The sequence below is a fragment of the Pantherophis guttatus genome, chromosome 3 (genome assembly GCF_059756535.1).
Source record: "Pantherophis guttatus breed Tessera chromosome 3, ASM5975653v1, whole genome shotgun sequence".
Classification (NCBI taxonomy): domain Eukaryota; kingdom Metazoa; phylum Chordata; class Lepidosauria; order Squamata; family Colubridae; genus Pantherophis; species Pantherophis guttatus.
In genome coordinates, this window is record NC_142065.1 from 19,577,819 (window position 1) to 19,594,006 (window position 16,188).

Here is a 16,188-nt window from a genome sequence, read left to right on the forward strand (position 1 = left end):
ATGGAGACTGCTTGGAAAGATGGTTTAATGCTAGACAGGACCACATGGTTTGAGGTCTTGGGCAAAAAGAGCACATGGGTGAGAGAGTAAGAGAGATTTATACCTTCTCTTCAGCCCCGCCTTGGAGCTTCCTGTTCCTGTGTAAGAAATGTACTCTGATTGGTTGTCAGACTCCCATGGGGCCATGTCCAGGTCTGGTTGAATCTTGCTGGGTGATGATGTCCTGGGCTTTGAGCAATTCCTATTATGGCTTAATGGCTTTGTCCTGCTTTGGATCTTGAGTGAGGGCTAATCCTATCATGTCCTGAGGGCCATGTGTTTTGTGTTGTAGATAAGCTGGCCCAACCTTTGTCTTGTAGATATGTTGGCACCAAAATATTTGATGGGGGTGGAGAGCTGAGGCTCTGAGTTTGTCTTTAGAAACATGTTTCTCCTTTAGGGAAAATATAATATTCTGCCTTTTTAATATTTCCTAGAATATTTCATTTTCCTAGGAGAGGGGTGGGTGCTAACTTCCTACAGGAACAAAAAGCCAAATTCTGCATGAAAATTTCTGGCTGTTTTTTTATTAATATTGTTGCTTGAATACTTCTGACTTCAAGCTCTAAAGTTCTAAGTTATGAGGTGCTGTTAGTGTCCTGATGTAGATTGTATTTTCAGAATTAGGAGATCCGGTGGCCTAGAGGTGGAGCTCTTGCCTCACAATCCTAGAGGAGGTTGTGAGTTCGATCCTAGGTAGAGGCAGATGTAGGGTCTCCTGCTTGGGCAGGGGGTTGAACTAGATGACCTGCAAAGTCCCTTCCAACTGTGTTAATCTGTTTACTGTTTAACTGAGTATAAAACAAAGTTATGTGTATTTCATTTGGATAAAGACATTTGGTTCCAGCTGTTTCTCTAATCAGGCCCAGGTATGTTTATAACATAATACAGGTACAGGTAGTATTATGTATAACCATTTGTGTAGAGACTGTTCGAAGTTACAATGGTACTGAAAAAAATGACTTATGACTGTTTCGCATATTTATAATTTGCAGAATCCCCATGGTCACATGATCAAGCTTCATATGCTTAGCAACTGGCTCATATTTATGAAAGTTGCAGTGTCCTGAGGTCATTTTGCCACCTTCTGACAAACAAAATCAATGGGAAAGCCAGAACAACTGTTAAGTGAATAACAACTGCAGTTATTCACTTAACAACTATAGCAAGAAAGGTCATAAAATAGACCAAAACTCACTTAACAAATGTTTTGCTTAGCAACAGAAATGTTGCGCTCAATTCAGTGGTGAAATCCAATTTTTTTTACTACCGATTCTGTGGGCGTGGCTTGGTGGGCATGGTGTGGCTTGGTGGGCGTGACTTGGTGGGCGTGGCAGGGGAAGGATACTGCAAAATCTCCATTCCCACCCCACTTCAGGGGAAGGATACTGCAAAATACCCATTCCCTCCCCACTCCTGGGGGAAGGATATTGCAAAATCTCCATTCCCACCCCACCCTGGGGCCGGTTCTCCGAACTACTTAAAATTTCCGCTACCGGTTTTCCAGAACCTGTCAGAACCTGCTGGATTTCAACACTGGCTCAGTTGTAGTTGAGGACTACTTACATTGTTATACTTTTTCTAACAAAAGCATATCTTGTTATCTGAATCTTTGCCTATTCAGTTCCAGTTTAGCCCATTTGCATACACACTGGGCAAAGTCGCATAAGTACATAAGATGTATTTTTTTTCCATTTTATTTTTTTATTTTGTTATATAAAATATAAAATACAAAAAAAAAGATAAAATAAAATAAATTAAAGGTGGGAAAGGGAACGGAAAAAGGGGCGTGGAATACAAGGGGGAAGAAAAAAGAAAGAAAAGGGGGCATTGACTTCCAACTCTTCCTAGTACAGTACAAAATAAACACACTCCAGCCTCAACTTTTTGCTTTTACGCATTAATATATAACTAGCCATTTTCTATAACACCAAATCTTTCTAATCAACAAAACCAAGATCAAAGTTTCATTTTTTTTTTCTTCACAGGCACAAATTTCCCAAAGTGATATCCAAATAAGAACATATTTTCCTCTTTAAATAAAGTAATCAAGTTAACCTTTCCCGCTTTATCTTCCTTGCTATGGAAATAACATGTATTTCTATTTGCTCCTAGTAATCTTTATGAACCGTCACCATTTTTATTTACAAAATGTATTGTGTTCTTTCAAATTCTTAATGTGTAGAAGTCCTGAAGCCTCCAGAATGTAAAAGGATTTGTCAGGATGAGAAGATGGAGCTGGAGTTGGTGGGAACAGAACAGTAGTGGTTTTCACTTACCTTCGCTACCAGTTTGGAACTGTGAGTGCGTGTGCATGCTTGCTTTGCTTGTGCGCGGTGCTTCTGTGCATGTGCAGAACGTTCTGCGCATGCGCAGAGTGTCCATGATGACATCCGGGCAGGGGGGTGGAGCCTCCCGCCACCGCCACTACCGGTTTGCCTGAACCAGGCGAACCAGTAGTGTTCTGCCCCAGCTACGGACCCCAAAGAACGCAGCACACACAAAGTCCGTTCAAACCTTAATTTACTGAATAAACCAGTCTTTTACAACAAAGGCTGTTAATTAACTTTTTTAATAGCCTACAAGAATCCAAAGAATAAATAATCGTAATCTTACTATGGTTGGCAGAAAGCCCAGAAGCAATTTGCAGGAAACTGATAAGAGGACTAAGATCCAGATGCGAACGAGAATGAACGAAGTTGTTCCCTGCAAATTGCCTCAGTCGTTGTTCTTCCTTAAATAAGTTAAGGGAGTGGCCAATTAGCCCCAAGCCTTACTCTCGAGGAGACCTCCTCCTGAGGAGCCACTCCTGCCTTTTCACAGCTCTACGCGCTCGTGCATCGAGAAGAGGCTCCTCCTCTTCGTCCTCTTCACTTAAGGGAGCTTCTGGAGGTTCTGAAGGTTCTGGCTGAATCCCCGTCTCTGGCACCACATCTTCTCCAACCTCCTCATTGTCCGACTCGAGTGCCAGCTGCATAGGCTGCTGGCGCAGCACCACACCAGCCTCCTCGCTGTCTGAATCAGCTACTAGCTGCAAAACCCGCGTACGGGCCACAACAGGTAGAAACCCACCACTGGAAGAAAACTGCCTATGTGCCTTTGTTCTCATTCCATAGATAATCCCCCTGTGCTAGCCTGAATGCTTACAGGAAGCGATTAGAAAAGATGAGAAGGTAACGTTTTAGAAACAATAGATGGATGTAATGGAAATCTGGAGTGATTTGCAGAGCATCAGCTGGTTCAGTCAAAGAGACTGTAAGCAAGCACCTTTGGGAGCTCCTACACAGCGGAGAGCACAGTATGAGCAGAGATGGAGCAGAGAAAATCAGCAGTCTTCCTTTCTTATTTTTTACGGTTTTCAATACATTAATAAAGGCAAAAGTAAAATGAAGGTGAGATCTATCAACTGTCTGCCAATTGGAGGTCTGCACCTGCTTAAATAAAACCCTAAGGAGAAACACAATGGACTGCCTGTCCCTGAGTGTTACACTTAAGCAGGCAAGTATAAAATAATAATGGAGGGTTTTCTGCCCGGGCTTTTAAAAGACTGACAATTTCCTGGTGTGAAACATTTGATTCAGTTGCATAAAGCAGGGCAAACAGCATGGCTGTTTTTTAGTTCCATGCCTCCGCATTCAAAAGCCTGAAACAAAGCCGTGGCAGCTACTGGATGCTCTTAATGAATTGCTCCAATTTGCTCTATTAGTCCGATTCTTGCTGGAGATTTTGTATTGACTTCAAAATTAGGGATGAATTTGGAGATTTTCCTTGGTGTAACAGCATCAGTGACGATGAGAAAATAATGAAGGAGCCTGGATAGCTCTGCAGACTAAAGCACTGTAATTTAACACCAGCTGTCTACAATTAAACTAAGTTCGAATCTTGCCAGGCTCAAGGTTGACTCAGCCTTCCATCCTTTCTAAAGTAGGTTAAATGAGGACCCAGATTGTGGGGGCAATAAGCTGACTTTGTATAAAATATACAAAAGTATGAAGGCTATTGCTTAATGCATTGTAAGCCGCCCTGAGTCTCCAGAGAAGGGCGGCATATAAATCAAATTTAAAAAAAAAATGAAAAGGGGAGGGGTACCAAAGACTAGGTTTTTCAGCTATCTTCATCAGAAATTCTTCTCTCTAGCCCAGTGATGGCAAACCTGTTCGCCACTGAGTGCTGAAACAGAAGTGGGTGCGAAAGAGCGTGGGGAAGCACCAGAAACTGGAAGAGCAGCAGCCCAGCATGCATGCATGGAAGCACACGCATGAAGACCAGCTGGCCGGCACGCATGTGCATGCGCGCTGGAAGAGCAACGGGCAACGGCTGACGTACCCAGAGAGATGGCTCTGCATGCCACTTCCGGCATGCATGCCATAGGTTCGCCATCACAGCTCTAGCCAATAGGTATGTATATGTGTGTGTGCACATACACACATAGATACACAAACACAATCACACACATACACATAGGGACAAGAAGGCATCACAGAAACAGGAAGAACTGTATTACATCCCATTTCTACCAGTGGTAGGTTCCTCCCAGTTCCGCCCGGTTCCACCAAGCCGGTAGTGGTGACAATATGACGTCACTGAACCGGTTCTGCCCGCCCGCCCCCCCGCCCTCCTTGCCCCCTCGCATTATTCTTACCTTTTATTTGGCCCCACCCCCAATCTATTGCTGCCTCCTGAGTCCCAGCTGATTGGCTAGAAGGAAAAAGCTGTTTAAACTCTTGCCATGGGGCTTCAAAGGGCCGCCCTACAGCTGATCAGTGTTAAAAGGCAGTGTGGTGGTAGACCGGTGCCTCCCAAAACAAATGAGTAGACTGGTACAGCTCTGCAAGCAGTTAAAAGCCTGGTAGACCAGTACCTCTGCTAAATCCTAAAGAATTGTCACATGACCATCAAGCCACACCCACAAAATAAGCCACACCCACAGAACCGGTAGTAAAAAAATTTAGAACCCACTCCTGATTTCCACACCTTACGGGCCCATCTTATAAAATCTTAGGGGATTAATTCTGATTCAGGCTAATGCAATTTTGAGAAAGACAGCTCCTCTTCCTCTACTGTTAAAAGCTCAAGATATGCTCTGCTCATGTCCTCAAATTTCATCATCACAAGAATTGCCCTGTGTGGTGTATCAAACTGAGCAGCAGTCCAAAGTCATATACAGGTAGTCCTCAACTGGGATTATATGAGAGGCTGCCACAAAGAAGAGAAAGGTCAATTTATAATCCAAAGCACCTGAAGGCAGGACAAGAAACAATGAATGGAAACTAATCAAGGAGAGGAACAACCTGGAATTAAGGAGAAACTTCCTAACAGTGAGAACAATTAACCAATGGAACAGCTTGCCACCAGAAGTTGTGGGTGCTTCATACCTGGAGGTTTTTAAGAAGATACTGGACAGCCCTTGTCTGAAATGGTATAGGGTGTCCTGCTTGAGCAGGGGGTTGGGCTAGAAGACCTCCAAGGTCCCTTCCAGCTCTATTTTGATTGATTGATTGATTGATTGATTGATTGACTTCCGATCACAATTGGGAGCAGAAGTTCCATTGCTAAGCAAGGCTGTTGTTAGGTGAGTCACACCCAATTTTACAACCTTTTGCCCATGGTTGTTAAGCAAATCACTTGTTTAATGTGTTAACTGAATCCAGCTTCCTCTATTGAGTTTGCTTGTTGGAAGATCACAAATGGTGATCATGTGATCCTAGAATGCTGCAACTGTCATAAATACATGCTAGTTGCCAAGGGTCCAAGTTTTGATCATGTGACTGTGGGGATGTTGTAATGGTTGCAAGTGGAAGTACCGGTCATAACTCACCTTTTTTCAGTGCTGCTGTAACTTTGAGCAATTGCTAAATCAGGGGTGTCAAAGTCGATCCCATTGTGGGCTGTATCAGGATTTTGTTTACCCTTGGGGGGCTGAGGTGGGCATGGCCTGGTCATTGCGGCCAACTGGGTGGGCACCAGAGGTGCTGTTCAGCAGGTTCTGACCAGTTCTGGATAACTGGTAGCTGAAATTTTGAGTAGTTCGGAGAACCTGTAAATACCACCTCTGACTGGCCCCACCCCCATCTATTCTCTGCCTCCCAAGTCCCAGCTGATTGGGAGGAAATGGGGATTTTGCAGTAACCTTCCCCTGGAGTGGGAAGGGAATGGAGATTTTACAGTATCCTTCCCCTGCCACACCCACCAAGCCATGCCCACAGAATCGGTAGTAAAAAAAAATTGAATTCCACCACTGATGGGCACAGCCAGGGTGGGCTGAGAGAGGCATGGGCCAGTCCCTCGCTGTCTCTGGGACAGCCCCGCAGGACAACTCTGGGTTTATCACGGGCCGGATCCAGCCCACAGGCCGCATATTTGACCAGTTTGTGCTAAATGAAGGCTTGTAAGTTGAGGACCTATCTGCAATGAGCATCCAAGGCTATCTGCAGTCTTGAACCAGAATTAGTCCAACAGCTTAACCACTGTACCATAATGACTCTTTTGTCCCTGATTTTTCATCCCTTATTCAAATCTTTATCTTCTTTTTTTTTCCTCCGGGGAATCAGGCTGGCCTGGCATGTGTGTATTTTGATTTATACTGTTAGAGACTGAGGTTTTATACCTCAGTATAAAAGGGTAATTCTGTTGGGGTTTTTAATTGGTTGTAATTATTATTATGTTTTGTTTTTCTGTTTGCGATCTAGTTTTACATTCATTAAGATTGGAGGCCAATATCATAAATTTATGTTGATCACAATTTTATTAATTTGTAATATAACATGCAAAAACAAATGCAAATGCAAATGCAAAAGCAAAAGCAAAAAGAAAGAGAAAGAGAAATAGGGAAGGGGAAGGGGAAGGAGAAAGTGTGGAGAAGAAGGGGAAAAAAGAAAGACAAGACATTGACTTCCAACTCCCTTTGGTGCAGTAGAATGAGGCATTAACATCAAACCTCAACGTTTTACTTTTACCTAATAGTTTATCAGGTAAAATGTTATAGCCATTTCTATAACTACCAATCTATCTAATTGGTAAAACCCAAAATCAAAGTTTTATTTTTTTCCCACCTCAAGCACAAAGTCCAGAAGTGGTTTCCCGGTAGAAACAATATCTACCATAATCTATCCGATTTATGATATCTATCATAAATTTCTTAAATAAGTAACAGCTTCCTGCGAGAGCCACTTTGGTGTAGTAGTTAAGGAGCCAGGCTAGAAACTAGGTGTCTGGAAGTTCTAGTCCTGCCTTATGGCAGAAAGCCAGTTGGGTGACCTTGGGCCAGCCACTCTCAGCCCAAGGAAGGAACCTTGCCAAGAAAACTGCAGGTCTTGTTCTGGCAGCTGCCAGGACTCAATAGCGATTCAAAGTCACCCCCAAAAGGAATGCTTCAGTCATTTCTCAAGAATTGAGTTCATGGCCAAATGCCCTGACAGTATCTCAGTTACTCTAGTGGGATTGCTGGCAAGGGCAGCCAAAAGGAAAGGAGAGATGGTGTTGCTTGAAATCATACGAATGCTGAAAAGACAATTCATTCCTGAAATAGCAACTTCCCATTTATTGGGTCTCCAATGTTCCACATTGTACCACCTCATGCAGGAAACTGACTGGTGTTGTGCACTTAATAGCAATAGCACTTAGACTTATATACCACTTCACAGTGCTTTACAGCCCTCTCTAAGTGGTTTACAGAGTCAGCATTTTGCCCCCAACAAACTGGGTCCTCATTTTACCTACCTCAGAAGGAATGGAAGGCTGAGTCAACCTTGAGCCTGGTGAGATTCGATCTGCCAAACTGCTGGCAAACGGTGAGCAGCTGAAGTAGCCTGCAGTACTGCACTCTAACCACTGCGCCACCGCAGCTCAGCTGCTGCTTTATATTTCAATTCAATCAGAATCAATCAGAGCTGGAAGGGACCTTGAAGGTCTTCTAGTCCAACCCCCTGCTCAATCAGGAGACCGTGTACCACTTCATACAGGTGGCTGTCTTTTCTTCAAAACTTTTCTTAAAAACCTCCCGTGATGAAGCACCTACAACTTCTGGAGGCAAGCTGTTCCACTGATTAATTGCCCTCACCAGAGGTGGGTTTCAGCAGGTTCTGACCAGTTCTGGAGAACCGGTAGCGGAAATTTTGAGTAGTTTGGAGAACCGGTAAATACCACCTCAGACTGGCCCCGCCCCCATCTATTCTCTGCCTCCCAAGTCCCAGCTGATTGGGAGGGAATGGGGATTTTGCAGTATCCTTCCCCTGCCATGCCCACCGAGCCACACCCACCGAGCCACACCCACAGAACCGGTAGTAAAAAAATTTGAAACCCACCACTGGTCCTCACTGTTAGGAAGTTTCTCCTTAGTTCTAGGTTGCTTCTCCCCTTGATTAGTTTCCATCCATTGTTTCTTGTCTTGCTTTCTGGTGCTTTGGAAAATAAGTTGATTCCCTCTTCTTTGTGGCAGCCCCTCAAATACTGTAATATTGCTATTACAGTATGTCACCCCTAGCCCTTCGCTTCTCTAGACTGGCCATACCCAATTCCTGCAACCGTTCTTCAAATGTTTTTGTCTCCAGAGGCCCTTGATCCCTGGATTGTGATAAAGCAATTCTGTCTCCTACCCTCCTTCCACCTCTTTTTCCTCTTTTTCCTTCTGTCCTTTTGCAGCTATACACATATATCATATTTTTTTCTTATGATTGTTCTTCATGCACCCAAAAATGACCTCTTATTCATGGAAGAGCATGCCTTAATACATTAGGTAATCTTTAAGAAGCCACTAAATTCTTTTTTTCATTTTTCTGTACACTCCCCTGGAATCTTTGCAAAAGTGTATCATAATTGCAATGTCCTTAGCTTGCAGTGGAGTGGGAAAAAATTCTGCCTTTTGCCCCCCTTTCAGAACATTTAACAAAAACTAGTTTCCTTGGAAACACAAAATGGGTTATTAAGTGTCTTTTGTTAAGACACAGGCTCTGGCCAGATATTAGACTGCTAATCCGAACTCACAGAAATTTTATAGAGAATTTTACAGAGAAACAGATAAAAGAAACAGTGGATTCTCTCTCTTGCCTTAATATTAACCTTCCTTCTTTTTAGGTAGTGAAGAAATCACAGCTTTAGTTTGCCATGCACTTTGCATATGACCATGTATATTTCCTGTCTTATTGCAGGAAAAGCATGAACCATTTCGGTAGCATGGAGCTGTAGCATGGAGCTTCATCATCATCATCTACATCTCTAATGCTGTCTCTCTGTATAAGTAATAATAACAGTAACAGAGTTGGAAGGGACCTTGGATAACCATTTGTCTGAAGTGGTATAGGGTTTCCTGCCTAAGCAGGGGGTTGGACTAGAAGACCTCCAAGATCCCTTCCAACTCTGTTACTCTATTCTAAAACATTTGAATTTTGGAAGTCATCTAGTCCAACCCCCTGCTCATGCAGGAGACCTAAACTAGGGATTCGAACCCCTGAACTGCCAACCTTTCTGATCAACAAGCTCAGCATTTTAGCCACTGAGCCACCTAGCCTATTACTACTTTTGTGTCAGAAGTACCGAAATGCTTCTGTGGTGAAAGGATTTAATGGTGACATCATCGTTGCCTGGGGGATGCCCAGTTGGGGGCTCCTTTTGTGTCCCCATAAAATTACCCACTGAAGTGGTACCCATTTAGTTGCTCTCAGTCATCCACTTTTGAACTGCTGGGTCGGCAAGAGCTAGAGCATGTGATGGGAGCTCACCCCATCCTGCAGCAGCAACAGATCTCGAATGCAAGCCTGCCAATCATCAGCCCAGTATTCTAACTCCTTTCTGTACAAAGTGGAAACTTATTACACCTGCCAGGCAGTGTAATCATAGAGGTTCTAGAGTCTGTGAAGAACCATGGTAAATTTGGATACTTAATGCTATGGAAAGTCTACAAGAGCACAGAACACGGTCTTTGACAAAATATTTAGCCTGTGAAAGATGATGGGATTGGCTGGGGAATGATGAGGGATGACTGTGCAATTCAAATGGTACAAGAGGAACATTGATTCCAGAGTAAAGGCACTTAGAGATGACCTTGAGATGAAAGAACTATTAAGGAGGGACATGGATAAGCTATTACAAGCTATTACAGAGACTGAATCAAACATGAAAAGAAATTTAAATAGGTTAAAATAACAATTGCTTGATTTGATTAGTATAAGAGGCATTGAAGAGAAATTTGAACTTTGACAGCTGTAAATTTAAAACTTGAATGGAGTGAAGCTGGTTAAATTGCAGATTCAGAGAACTCTGGAAGAAATGAGTTACCTGGATCCCTTTCCAATCAGGGTTTAGGCCTGGCTATGGGACTAAGGCAGATGTGGTGGCTCAGTGGCTAAGACACTCTGCTTGTCAATCAAAAGATTGGCAGTTCAGCGGTTAGAATCCCTAGTGCCGCGTAACGGGGTGAGCTCCCATTACTTGTCCCAGCTTCTGCCAACCTAGCAGTTCGAAAGCAGGTAAAAAATGCAAGTAGAAAAATAGGAACCACCTTTGATGGGAAGATAACAGCGTTCCATGCACCTTTGGCATTTAGCCATGCTGGCCACATGATCCAGAGACGTCTTCAGACAGCGCTGGCTCTTCGGCTTTGAAACAGAGATGAGCACCACCAGAGATGAGTTGGGAACGACTAGCACATATGTGCGAGGGGAACCTTTACCTTTACCTATGGGACTAAGAGAACACTGATTATTCTCAATGACTTCTGGTGTAAGCAGGATGGTGGTGGACATCCATCCATCCTTTCCATCAATCTTTCACTGGATTTCAAAACCTTTGATCCTGGTATCCTTTTGGACTGGCTTCAGGAATTGCAGGTGAGTGGCACAGTGTTGTGCTGATTGTCCTCCTTCATCTAGTGTTGGTTCAGTTGATGTTGAGAGATGGGGATGGGGAAGAGGTCTAGTCTGCAATCCCAATTTTGTGGCATGCTGTAGGGCTTAGTACGCTCTTCCTTTTTGTTTTACATTTACATAAAGCCTCTGAGTGAGGTCATCTGATAGTTTGAGTTAATGTACCCTCAGTATGCTGATGATGTTCAGTTTATACCTCCATCCCAGGCAGCCTGAATTATGCTGGGGAAGTTGTGTATCGGTGCTTTGAGGCTGTGGAGCTCTGACTGTGAAGCAACATGCTTCAGCTCAACTCAAGCAAGATAAGTGGCTCAGGATTTTGGAACCTTGTGGATTTGGGAAAATTCCATTTTTGGTTTTGGATGTGTGGGCACTGAGCCAGACAGAACCAGGTCTTTCTTGCTTAAAGATCAGGTAGACATCATGGCTAAAAGGGCATTTGTGTAACTTTGGGTTGCCTAATCCGGGATTGGGACCTTGCTCATGGATATCATGCCCTGGACTACAGCAATTCACTTTACACGGGACCACCCTTGAAGAGTATTTGAAAGCTTCAACTGGTGCAGAACTGGTATCAGTTACTGATTCTGGATACTCAGCACATGTAACACCACTGCTTGTTCTGGGAGCTGGTTTGCTTCTATATGCACCTCAAGATGTGGGTTGTCACCTTTAGAACCTCATGGCTTTATTTATTTATTGTTTATTTATTGGTTCGATTTATATGCCGCCCTTCTCCGGAGATTCAGGGCGGCTTACAATGCATTAAGCAATAGCCTTCATACTTTTGTATATACCTGCTTAATAGGGCTTTCGGGCCCCCCTAAACGGTGTTCTTTTATATACAAAGTCAGCTTATTGCCCCCACAATCCGGGTCCTCATTTTACCTACCTCGGAAGGATGGAAGGCTGAGTCAACCTTGAGCCTGGTGAGATTTGAACTCGCAGTAATTGCAGGCAGCTGGCAGCTAAGTGCTACTTAACAGCACTTTAGTCTGCTGCACCACCAAGGCTCTCTTGAAATTGGATTACTGATGGAACCATCTCTCCCCAATTGTCTCTACCCATCCTACTCAATTTGACAGGATGGTCATGCTCCAGGCAGTATCAGCTGGTCGAGCCTGAAGAAGAGCCTTTTCTGTTCTGGCATCTGCCCTGTGGAACATCATCCCACATGATGGTAAATTAGCCCCAACTAAATACTCTGTTGGCGTTTCATAAGGCCTTCAAATCTTGGTTTTGTGCCCAAGCCTGGGACTCTAGGATGCTTTTTCAAGGCAACTGGACCTTGAAATGATTCTTTTGAAAAAGAATCACTGGGACAACCATGACCTGGATGACTGAGAATCTCCATAGACAGCTAGGCTGTATGGATGATTGATTGGATAATGCCTGGCTGCTATGCATTTTATTTTTATTTCTTGTATTGTATGTTTTATTGTAAACTGTCTGGAGTCAGGTAAAAGTGAGATGGGCAGCTATATAAATTGAATAAGAAAACAAACGAACTCAGACAAACGTGGAACAGGATTAATGTCAGTTGTTTGAGCTAGCTCAAAAGATAGATATCAAAAGGAACCCAGGAATCTTGAAAGTCTGTCCAAATTTCTCTCTATCAGGATTAAATGACTGAATGCTGTATATCTTTTTAGAATACACAGCTTAGAAGGACAAATTCTATTGTTGCAACCTCTCCAGAGCCATAGATCCATGTTATAAGAGAGAAACCTCTTTTACAATATAGTTTTCCTCCCTCCCTCTCTCTCTCTCCCTCCCTCCCTCCCTCCCTCCCTCTCTCTCTCTCTCTCTCTCTCTGTCTCTCTCTCTCTCTCTCTCTCTCTCTCTCTCTCTCCTCCAAATAGAATTGCTGTTGAAGGCTCTTAAGTAATTGGGAATTGTTATATTGAAAAGATAATTAACTGGCTTCAGGGAACAATTAATTCTATCCAAATTAAACTCAAACTTGCAACACAGCCAAATAACGATTCATATCCCTTTCTCTTTGTTTAATATGGGCTCTTAGATTTCCTGACCATAATACCAAGAGTTGAGTTCCCCTGAAAAAAAGGCCATGCAGCTCCAAGCTTTTGCCTCCAAGCGGTGACTACAAGAAAAGTGATATGATCTGTCAATAAAATTCTATTTCCCTACCAGATTTCTGTTTCCCAAGCAGGATAGGAAGATTATTGATGGTTTTGAATTTTAGCACTGGAGGAGACAACTGTTCAAATCAAATCAAATCTTCATTATGGCCATAGACCAGCATATGAGGAGGTGGTCGGGGCTACGATCAATTAAAAGCATAAAAAAATACACCAGAGTCTTTAAAAATATATGAAAAGCTAGAAGAGACATTAAAATTGGAATATGTAAAAAAACAAGAGTCAATAGGAATCCAAAAGAAAGGGTAGGAGCATTAGATGGATATAGGGGAGCATAAAAGTTAACACATGGAAAAAAATATCTATTAAATTACAGAGCACTCTAGTGTAGCGAACTAGATACTCATTAAATCTATTTTATGGCACAGGTCATTATCCGTCAAATTTTAAGCATTGCTGCACAGAACCTGGCAATATTATATGTTGCAGCTGAAATGGGACAACTCGGTGTGGCCAGCTTGGCACAGTCAGCTCACTACCACTATCTCTCCACTGCCAACTTGCCTCTGCCAACTCACCATGGCCAAGTCATCGCAGGACAACTCAACATGGCCAATTTTCTGTGTGGATAACTCACTTTGGGCAGCCGGAGGAAGAACCTGGTGAGGTGGTGAGCGAGTAGCTGGACAGAATGCAGAGTGATTGCAGTGGAGGCCAGCACACCCCATTTTCACGCTTCCCACTGCCACTTCTATGAGCCATTCGGCTGTGGCAGAGGTATTCAAGCCATTTGGTGGTGACAATGAGTGGTCAAGTCCCATTTTCATACACCCCCACTGCCACTCCCACTGTGCTGAGCTCCCACTCTGCCCACCGCTGCTGCTGCCTAACGGCTGGCAGTGGTGGTGGTGGCAACGAGGTGTGTGAAAATGGGATGAGCCTGATCTCTGCCATCACTGCTCTGCACTCTGTCTACCTGCTTGCTTTTCTCACCCGCAGGCTCTTCCTCCAATAGGAAGCCCCCAGCCATTGCTCCTCCTCCTCTTTGCCCTGGCTACCTGCCCACTCACCCTCCCACCTGGGTCTCCATCCAGCTGCCCATAGTGAGCTGTCCCCACATTAAGTTGGCCTTGTTGAGTTGTCCTATGATGACATGGAAGCGATGAGTTGGTAGAAGCAACTTGGCAGTAGCCAGCTAGTGGCAGTGAACTGCCTTGGACCCTATTGTAGCAGGATCGGTATCTGAAAGCAGCAGAGAAGTACACAATTGTCCTATTGCACTCTGGGTATTTATGAAGTAATGGTGAGATGAGGCTACTATGAATGTCTCTGTAATACAGGTACTAAAAAAACATGCGATCTGTTGTTTTCATGGATCCTCATGAGTCACAAGAGTATTGCCATTCCGGGTAAGGAATCTTATGGTATGGCTTCTGAGAAAACTGCAGGGAGATATCGAGTTCAAGCAGCCTCTGAGAATCAGTCATGGTTGAAAAGAAGAAAAAAAAGAGAATTGTATATATAAACAGTTCATATTTATATACTGAATTCTTTAATACTTACAGTTTCTGAACTATATCCAAATGTCAAAAGCTGTTTTCACTGGAGACACTCTCACTTTGCATTTTCTGGCAAAGTATACAATAAATGCCAGTAATACAGTGGTGAAATCAAAATTTATACTACCGGTTCTGTGGGCGTGGATTGGTGAACATGGTGTGGCTTGGTGGGTGTGGCAGGGGAAAGACACTGCAAAATCTCCATTCCCACCCCACTCTGGGGCCAGCCAGAGGTGATATTTGCCAGTTCTCCGAACTACTCAAAATTTCTGCTACCAGTTCTCTGAACTGTTCAAAATTTCTGCTACCGGTTCTCCAGAACCTGTCAGAACCTGCTGGATTTCACCCTTGCAGTAATACAAATCATATAATCCTGTGAACTGATCTAAGCTAGAGAAAACTTTCACTTAAGACCATCAATAAAATAAATGTGCAGGTTGAAGAACAAAACAATTATTCAGGAGCACCCAAAAGAGGATGCAGCTGCTTTAATGCTTTGAAGAGACATGACTTGCTCACTCTAATATGCATTGCAAAAAACACCCCTTGGGATTTCTTTGCACAATCCTTATGGGAAGCAATTATGCTGTCTTTAATTAACTGCATTTAAATAAGATTCATTCATGCCCGCCCCTCCCCTTTCATCTACATTGGAGATTCTTCAGCTCCCTGTGTATCAGCCAAGGGCCAAATAGGACCCTTGACCTTACAAGTTGTGTGCTCCACATCTTCAACCCCTAAATCAAATGTTTGTGATAAGAAGTGTTGCCACCCTAGCAAATTTCCCCAGGCTTTAACTTTCAGAAGCTGAATGTGGAAGATTTTGTTAGCTGGCTTAATGATGACAAAAATTACATTTATCAGGTCAGGTGCCTAACACACAGGTTAATTTGAGCTGTGCTCTCACTTGGTGTATTGCCTGAAGGGTTCAGCCACAGCTGTAGACTGTGAATCAGTTTCAAAGATGATGCTGTAAGGCAAACATCAAGATTTTTTTTCTCTCTCACCCCTGAATAAATTCAATTAGCCCCTTCACACAAAATTCTGCATGTGCAGTATTTGGAAACATAGCTCCCAGCTCAAATAGAAGAATGTAGCCGTGAAGGGATATGTGTTTTTATTTTGGATTAAAGTAATCCCATTTTATGGGGAGGAGAAGAGTCAGCTTGGGTAAGATTCTTGAGGTCTTGGTGATTCCACTGATTAAACCCGTGTGAAGGATCTTCTCATGTCTTTGGAGGCACGAGAAGAATTGGAGGCAGCAAAGAATTGTGTCAGCCAAAAGAAAATGCATCATGGGTTTCATGATAATTGCTGCTAGGCATGGCCACCGCACCTATTCTCCCAGAATGCTATGATGGGGTCTCAAAAGCACTGAGGGGAATTAAAATGGTGGTTACTATTTATTTTATTTATTTATTAAAAAAATGTATGCAGTATGGCCATCCAAGTCACTCGTAGTGATTCAGGGAGGCTTACAGAAATAAAACCCTAATGTAAAATCCAATAAACCCCCACCTCCCAGTGACAACAATCAAATCAACCGCTTGATGGGTTCCATATCACCCTGGGGGTCCCAGGCCCATTGGCAAAACCATATCTTCAAGGGCCTTTTGAAAGAGTGTCAGA